The sequence below is a fragment of the Limulus polyphemus genome, unplaced genomic scaffold (genome assembly GCF_000517525.1).
Source record: "Limulus polyphemus unplaced genomic scaffold, Limulus_polyphemus-2.1.2 Scaffold1206, whole genome shotgun sequence".
Taxonomy (NCBI): Eukaryota; Metazoa; Arthropoda; class Merostomata; order Xiphosura; family Limulidae; genus Limulus; species Limulus polyphemus.
Genome location: NW_013666816.1, coordinates 247,576 through 256,988, shown reverse-complemented (window position 1 = coordinate 256,988; position 9,413 = coordinate 247,576).

Genomic DNA, 9,413 nt, shown 5'->3' with positions numbered 1-9,413 from the left:
ACGTGAGAATCGTGTAGTTTTCCAGACGGAGATATTTCTTAATTATGTTGCTTACTGTTACGTGGGACACACACGGACGGCTTTTTTTACTGCCCGTTGTGTTCATGTATTCTCAACTGTTATAAGATGCTACATTTCGCCTAACACGGCCGGATAGCCCTGATGCCCAAGTTGACCAATATTCCTTTATTTTTAAATCCCATTAAGCACAATAATTTCCCCGGTTTAATGATGATTCTAAATCCCTGATCTGAACATATTTTGCGTCTGAAAGGGCTGTTACATGCCCTTTCCAAAAGCGATCAGTTTTCGAAGGGATCACACTACTTACATAACACCAAACAATGTTAAAATGTAGCCGATTCTGATACATACAATTCACCGCGACTTTATATCGGCTGTGGTTGTCAAGTGACTTGCATGTTCAAAATAATTTTAATTTTACGTACTCAACTCTGTTCTTCAGTCTACCCCGAGAGGAAAGTGAGTTTATGACATACCAAATACAGCCTTAATCCTTCGTCATCTTTTAAAGTAATTAAGTTCTAGTTACGTTAAACACATTACCAAACCGTATAGTCAAGTATAGTGCAATTGTTAACGAATTAGCCAAGAGTTAAAACTATAGCGTCAAGCGTCAGCAAAAAATAGGCCCACCGCCATTTTTTTTATTAGAATCCTTGTTCTGTACATAATGCTTCCTTGATCCATTAGGTCTGTCCCTCCGATAAACTTGTTGTATTCGGTAACAGACGTTGGTTGATCTATCTGAATTCTCTTTTTTCTAACGGTTGATCACCTGCTTACGTTTGTCACTGGATAAGAGCCCAAGATTCTTGAACCAGTAGTCACTACAGAGTTGTCTTTCCATTGAGCTATATGTAACTTATTGTTTTTATCAGTGATTACTGAGATTGTTTCTTGCACTTTTTTCATAGAGGCAATTGAATCAAGAGGGCATTTATTAGGACTTCTATTCTGTAACTGCATATCCTCTGTTTTGTAACTCTGTTAGCAATGGCAAACTAGTAAATGGGTTATCAAAGTATAGCTTCAAAGGAATATTATCAATGTGGGTAAGAAGAACACCAACTATACTGAGTGGGACGGAAGATCCTTTTCCTTGCAGATGTTCATAATTTGAATTTCCTAAATATGTATCATCCTAACAAATTTCAAAATTGATGAGATATCCACTTGATGAATTCAAATACCAAAATTTGAACCCAAACCTGATCAGTTTCCTCTAATAAATTGTTCATATCCGTGGCGTTCATAGTAATGTCCCATTGTTTTATCAAAATCCATTTCTTGAGATGGTGAAAAAGCGTCCATCCACTTCTTTTTCATATGTTCTAACAGTGGACGAATTTTTTTTAATCATTTTATAGCTTTTGTCTAGCCTTTAATTATTGGCAAAGTGTAAAGTAGCAAGAATCTCATCAAAACTTTTTATGGACATGTTTGTTGCCACAGTATCACTATACAGGTCATTATCTTCATTCCAGTATATTCGTCTTCTCGGCAAGCAATGATACCCAGAGAATAAAAGTATTCCTAAAATAGCTTGGATTCATGAGCAATAGCCTTCAATATGTATTGACTAAAAATATTTCAAAAGGAGGTTTTTCTTGTGTTTGACAACTTGGGAACAGAGAATTCAGGTTTTGCTTATTTAATGTGAGAGGATTATCTTCTGAATTTAGCCATCCATATGTAAGAAGGCTTTATTTTGCAATGCATTTTCTTTTACTCTGAGGCATGGAAGTTGTGAGTGTGCAATCGGACACGTCTGTGATCTAGAGCTATACAGTCATCTCCAGTTGCCTTTCCTCTAGAAGTTCTTACATGTGCATTTCTTTAAAACATTGTTGTTCAAATTGTCAATATGACCACCACTATGTTTTTCACCTGAGTCTCCGTCCATGTCGCCAGCCAAGACTTGTCCTTCTAAAACATGTTAACAGCTTTATTTTCTTCTCTTTCAATAATATCAAGAATGTCATTCAAAATAAGACTCTTGAAATAAGAGAGAAACAAAGTTTACAGAGCTTTTGCTCTCACACTGCAGTATCCTATAGACAAGAAAAGGGATTTAATTTTTTGAAATATCAAAGCGAATAAAAACATATATCAAAAGTTAAGTATTAAATTTATATTTTACACTAAGAATAATAATTAATATGAGTTATCGCCAAATCAAAACAAAATTCCGACTAATTATTTACTTACTGCTGTTTGGATCCCATTTTGATGAAAATTATATCAAGTCAGAGCAAGCACATCTTCACGTTTCTAAGTTGAAACTTCATCTGAGGGTTTGTTTATGAGTGATCAAAAGTAAACTTAACCCCAGACATGTTTTAGCTCGTTCCTTTTATATACATGACAAAAATTTATTCAGGAATATTAGAGCTCTGTACACAGGACTATGGAAACTAATGGATACTCTTCTACATAGATCGCTAAAATCAATAGTTTCTCCACTACTGAAGATTTCGGAAGTGAAAAGTTTGATTTTTATCAATATATATATATGTACTGGGAGAAAGAAGAGTAACTGCCACCTCTTTTGTTCTTGTTCTTAAGAACAGGTTAGTTTTATATTGCAAAGAGAAATGTTCTGCTTTACATCTTTCAATTATATTTTATTCTCTACTTTGCCTAGTGAATTTTATCTTCAGTTCCGTTTCACTTTTTTCTCTTTGACCTGTTACACCCAATTTGTTTTTTAAATAGTAGATGTAGAAATCAATAAATATTCATTTTCTTCATTGTGATGATATCAAAGATTCTTTTCAAACCAATATCGTAAAAAGTTCGCCAGTTACCTTCAACTCGCCTGTTTTATAGATCGGCTTGCCCGTGATTTAATTACACTCTAACAAAGAATTCCATATACGCCTAATGAAAAAGAACATTTTGGAACATTTAACCAGTGAATACTCACAATATACTTTTAAATCCGGGGTTATTATTATTATTTATTAACTGATTCAAAAGGAGATAAATAGTTAAGGCCCCACTTCAGACCCACGCGTTGATCAGGCAATGAAAGAGGGGTTATGATGTCTTCAAAGACAATGACGTCATAGTTCCACAAAGTGTCATTAGAGGGTGCTGGAGCCATGCATTGATGTAAACAGAAAGGGGCGCGTTGCTAGGCCGCAATAACAGACGACAATGACGTCATAGTTTCAACTAACTGTCAACATGACTATAATTATTGTAATTGGTATAAAACACTAATTCATTAGTTCTATACATTTCCTGACCATTTATATTTAACTCGTTGTGAAAAGGAGGATATCATACAACAATTAAAACAAGTGATTATTTCAATGCTTTTTGGAAGTATGATTATAATAAAAAAACCTGGACACAATATTTCTTTTTAACAATTTATTAATTTTCTCACAATATATATTTTGCAATCTGATCTACATTAAGGATGTATTTACATGAAAACGTTTTACAACAAAATCATGAACAAACATACCATTACTATATTTTCATAATACAAATTTAGATGGGAGATTTCATTTCGACACATGTCGACAACGATAAAAAAGCATAATATATAGAATACTGTACACATACAGAGGAATACGGTCCTTGCAGTACTTTTTTGGTTATAAGTTCATGTTCAACAGTTCTTCTTGATTAATTTTCTAAAGTTGAGAATATGTGGACCAAAATATTCTCCTTTTTCATTTCGACCAAAATAAATACAGACGCAGTGGTTACCGGGTTTATGACTCGAGTCCACTTTGATGATGTGTAATTGTTTTTCTACATGGTCAGGTAGTTGATCACTGGTAAATACACCTCCAAACTTCTTTCGTGTACACAAATCTTGCAAGAGTATCGAATAAATTTCTAAGGTGTTCATAGCTACGTATATACCAGATGTGATGTTTATAGACCGATCAATTTCTATAATTGACTGAAATTCTAAATATGCTGGAACATTTATAGTGTTGGGTAAGACACTACCAAAACGTATTTCAATACGTAAATTTCCTTGTTTTGCCAACCTAAAGTGAGAATCTCCAGCAGATGGATCGGGTTTAAGATCAAAACGCAAATAGTATATATATCCCCCCGAGTATTCGTCATATCCAATATCAATTCCTTGATTTTGAAATTGTTTTTCCCTTTCCACTAAATAATGTTTCGTAGCTCCATGCATAGAGCTCAGCATCAAAATCTGGTTGTAAAGGTCGATAAGGAATCTGTTTTCCGTCCACATTGATTGCCATGAAATTGATACCTGTTTGAAACCGTACGGATTTTTCTTCCAAAATCCGTTAAATGCATCATCATCATATAACAAGACGTGTAGGTACTTGAACTAAAAAGCATTATCAGTAGATCCTTGTAAGTTTCCCTGGGAAATTTAAAACGATTTGCACACTATATATTTCAAAGGGTATTTAGCTGTTCCTTTCTGAAATGCTTTAGCGTGTGACAGAACAACTGATGAGCTGATCTTGATTCATGATTTGACATAATACAAATGAATCTTTACTTTGTACGAGTCGGAGTTTTAAACTTACACCATTAGGCAAGAACTTATTCTGTAAAAAGATATCCGAATGTAGACGACTGATCATGTCGACTGTTTGACTACCACGTGTATCTACGTGTTTTCTTTGATTTCATCGTCCTCGCCATCGTTAAAATCGAGATAGTCAAAACTACCCACCATGTCTTTTATCCACATGGACGATGTCAAAAGAGTTATCTTAACTTAACCATTATAACTCAGTAAAGTTTCTATGTAGGCCTTATATGCGTAAAGATTGTGAGACGAAGAAATGAGTTTATCATTCAGGTGTACATCTACTTGAGAAAATAGAGAATGAAGTTACAAGTTGACAGGTGCAGATGTATCTTCATCCTTTTTTATATTGATGCCATCATGCTTTACAATCTTTGCCTTTACATCAAGATATAATTGTACCGGATCTAAATATTTATCATCTGATCTCAATATAGAAAATTCGATGGGTCTGCTGTCAGTCACTGAAAATAGATGATATAAAATAGAGTCCACTCACCGTCTTCAATCACGGTTTGTGTGAAAGGGAGAGAAAATAAGTCTAGCTCAGATTTTGTACACTGATAGGACTTTTCATGTGGTAGGTGAGTCATGATTACTTGTCAAAAAAGTCTGAAGTCGATGTTCTTCGTCTCTTAGCTATAGCAATTTTGAACACTGGTCATTTCTGTTTCTTCTTTTTATTATGTAGAACACCTCTGGTCAGATTCTGAGCTCCTTGAGTTGCTCGTCGTTTTCTAGCAATGACTAAAGGTTTTCATTGTATGACATCAGATGCTAAATTTATATCTGACTGAACAGTTTGTTTTCCTAAGGCTAATGCTCCTTTTCTCAGAAATGGTATAGCCAAACAAAACAAGTTACTCAAAGCGTCTCCCAATTGCAATTGACTACCAGCATAATAAGATAATCTGTTTCCCACTTGGTAATCGTAATATGCATCATAGACAGCTGGTTATTGATGACAGTAAGGAACTCTCATGATTGTGAAGATGGAGCATTATGATCACACTTCCTTGATCAAATGAGAACGATTCATATCAGTGGTACATAAGCATCACCAACAATACAAAGTTCCACAATATCTAAGTAAACATAGAGCGAATAAAATCTACCATGCATATTAACAGTATATGGATCGATAGTGGGCTCTGTTATCGTGTCATTATTATTAAATCCAAGTATAACTGATAGTACAGGATCGAGTGTTATAGACGCTCCATCATTAATGTTCACGCTTACTTTTCCGGTGAACAAATCATAAGTAAATATAAGTTCACTGTCGTATTTAGGAAGTGTATCTTATATTTGATTTAAGATTCTAATTAAATCTGCAGGTTCTCTGTAATGACCTGGTCTAATATAATTTATCATGGTAGAGAGTGAGAGCTTGAAAAGTATGATATCCATCCTGTACCATCAGGCACGTTATGCTAGCTATGTAGATACTGTAATTCGACCAAGGCCACTTCCCATGAACCTTCAGGGTTGATAGATCTCGGAAGATGAATGATATAGTTTGTCAGAGTATTATTAGCAAAATAATTCATAGAACTGTTACAATGTAACGTTACATACAACTCATCCATGTGGAATAACGAGAAATAGAGTTATACATATCATTTTAACATGGCAGATGATTCAGATCTGTTTGAATGATCCAGCTATTAAATTTATCAAGATATCCTTTCCATTTTACAAAATATTGTTTGTTTTAGCCCCTTCCTCATTCACGTTGTATTTCTTCTACAGCGTAGACGTCATTGGGAGACTTTAAAACTATTTGTAGTTCAGATTCGTAAAATGTTCCATTTAATTTTTCTCCGAGATAGTCTTGTAATTTATATACTGGTGGATTTCTCTCTTTTCTCTGGTAAATTGTAAATATTTCGACTGTCCATCCAGCCATATACATTTCTTAACTTGACGCTTTACTTTGATAATACATGTTTGATCGCCTACATTGAACTGAAATTTTATTTTAGTCTGTTGTTTTCCACACCACAGACTGATTAACATCTAATGGTCTCATTTTAATGCGACGATGATACTGGTGATTATAGACACTGATCAGATATTTAAATACATTGATATGTTTATGTGTTCCACGATGAGTAAAATAGCACCACATTCTAGTTTTAAGAATGCGATTAAATCTTTCTACTACAGATGCTTTTGTTTCGTTATGTGTAATAGAGAAGTAAATGTCTTGTTCCTTAAGATATCACTGAAAGAGGTGATTAGTAAACTCTGTCCCAGCGTCGGTTTGAAGTTTACAAGGTCTTCGCCCGTGTTATAATTTTTTTTATAATATTTTACAAGTGTTGCACCTTTCTTATCCTTGAGTGGAACATCCCATGCATATTTGGAAAAACACGTCAACACACGTGAGTAAATACTTGAACTGATTGTTATATTGACTTAGGTTAGAGAGATCCACCAAATCACCCTGCCATTGTCCATCGATTCCTGAAACGATAACTTGGTTTCTAGAAACGTTATATCTTACTGTTTTGTGTAAAGTGTATGTAACCTGTGGACTTAACCAGTCTTTAACCTGATTTAGAGTTATGGATTTACTTAGCGCTTTCACAGATATAAATAAAGACTATACTCCGCCAAAACTAACAGGATATGTAGGGCTATAATAGATAGATTGCAGAGTTTTATTAGACATTATTTTCTACGCCATCTACTTTTTATCTAATTTTTTACCATCAGCTTTGTCTCTAACAATAGTAATAATTTGACCTTTACAGCAGACGATATTAATTCTTAGACGACTCAAGACATTACTAAGCTTAAAAGGTTGACAACAGTCTATGACGACAGTCAAGACACAATTGAATTTATAATACAATAATTCTTTATTAAAAATGATCCCATTTAGATACAGTACGTTTAGGTCTTTTAACATGTGTATCATGTTTCATGTACTTCTACCTATCTACATTTCCAACAACGTCTTGGGGTATATTCATATCCTATAATCGTTCTGCAAATTCTTACCATCCTGTAGCAGGTCATTGCATTAGGTCGATTACGTTAGTGTTTAGGACGGATCTTCCACTAATCACTAATTCTCCACGATCATTCCATGTTGGATCCCCACTGGGACGTATCAAGTTTAATAGACTTTCAGCTTTCTTTTTATATTTCTGAGGAACACTGTCGATGATTTCTAAATTTTCATGAGTCTGCAATTCCATTTTAATTTTAATGGGTTCCATGGCTTGTGAATGAAAGGTCTGAGGACGTTGTTGCAGTTGGTTTATCCACTTTGCTTTATCGTCTACGGATAGCATATAATTTTGTGTCACTGAATCCATATCGTTATCTATATAGTATAATACTTTATGTACTGGCCTTTCATAAACCTTGGATTGATAAAGAGAATGTACCAGTTCTTCAGGAATAAGAACCATTCGTTTTGCCATATTTTTAGATCCCAGCAGCTTTACCAATAGCCCGTCCTGCCAAACCACCAAATACTGAAAGTATTTGTGTTATGAGTAATGGTAAAAACTCTTCTTTCTGTATTAGCAAGTTTCTTTTCTGTTTAACTGATTTTGTTCTTGACACCCAACTCTCTCAATAATGACTTGTATCGTCTAAGGTTCTACATTCGTATTTTAGTCATGGGAATGACATGGGAATCACAGATACTCAAGATAAATTCATTTTTAGCTCTAGCAATTATTCCTTTAATCTGTTTATGTGTAGCTTTAGGTAATGCATGAAGCAAATCTTGATGTTGTTTAATTCTAAGTTTCATGATAAATATATGAAAAGAGATTGTGAGTACAACATATAAAACTGTTTATTTATACATCCATTTAGACATAACATCTACTTTTTTCACACTACAATGATAATAATTGTTAATTTGAAACTGACAGGATAGAGTCGATTTTGGAAGTTTATTAACCTTGGGGCATCCAAACAATTCCAGATTGTAACAAGTAATGTTCAATAGACTTCTCAATATCTCGGCTTTCTCTCCCCCTCAGGGTTTGCAATAGTACCCGTGGTACCAGGTTGCCGGTATCGGTACTCGAGAATCTCTAATCATGTGCCTTGAGCAGTTATCAATTCAACTGTTCTTCCAAGTATGTGCTCGTGTGTAAATTTTTGTTCGCATCAGACCAAACTGTCTATTATCTATAAGCCCACGTGTTATAATGACTATGGCAATGAATCAATTGAAATCTAGGTTTTCTATTGAGTATTAATTTAAAGGGAGTCGGCTTCAGAAAAATCTATTAGCAAATTGTAAATTAGAACATGTCAGAGGTAGGCGTGGAAAGTGGTTTCTGAATTTTCATTGACTGCTCTTTAGCCTCCTAAGATTGAAGAATATAAAAGCATAGTTTCAGAATATCGATGACGAAATTATAGAGAATATCTTACGTTACATTTTGGGTCCCGGGGTAGACAAAAAATCCAGAAGAAGATTGTTTGTTTGTTTGTAGTTAAGCACAAAGCTACACAAAGGGCTATCTTGTTCTGCCTACCACCGGTATCGAAACCCAGTTTCTAGTGGTGTAAGTCCACAGACGTACTTCTGTACCACTGGGGGCCCAGAAGAGGGGACCTTCAAGAATAAATATTTAAATTCTCACACTACAGGAATTTGAAGTTGTTTTTAAATATTTCCTTATAAAATTAAGAACTTAAAACTTATATGATATTAAAATTTGATTTATTATCTGTGGTTTGATGTCAAGTTTGTTCGTATACCATGATAATTAAGTAGTTTAATTAAATTTGAATGTAGCTCATTAAAACGTCGTGACATGCGCAGTTTGACCTGCCCGTACCTACCTAACATGCAATCAGTCACGTAGGC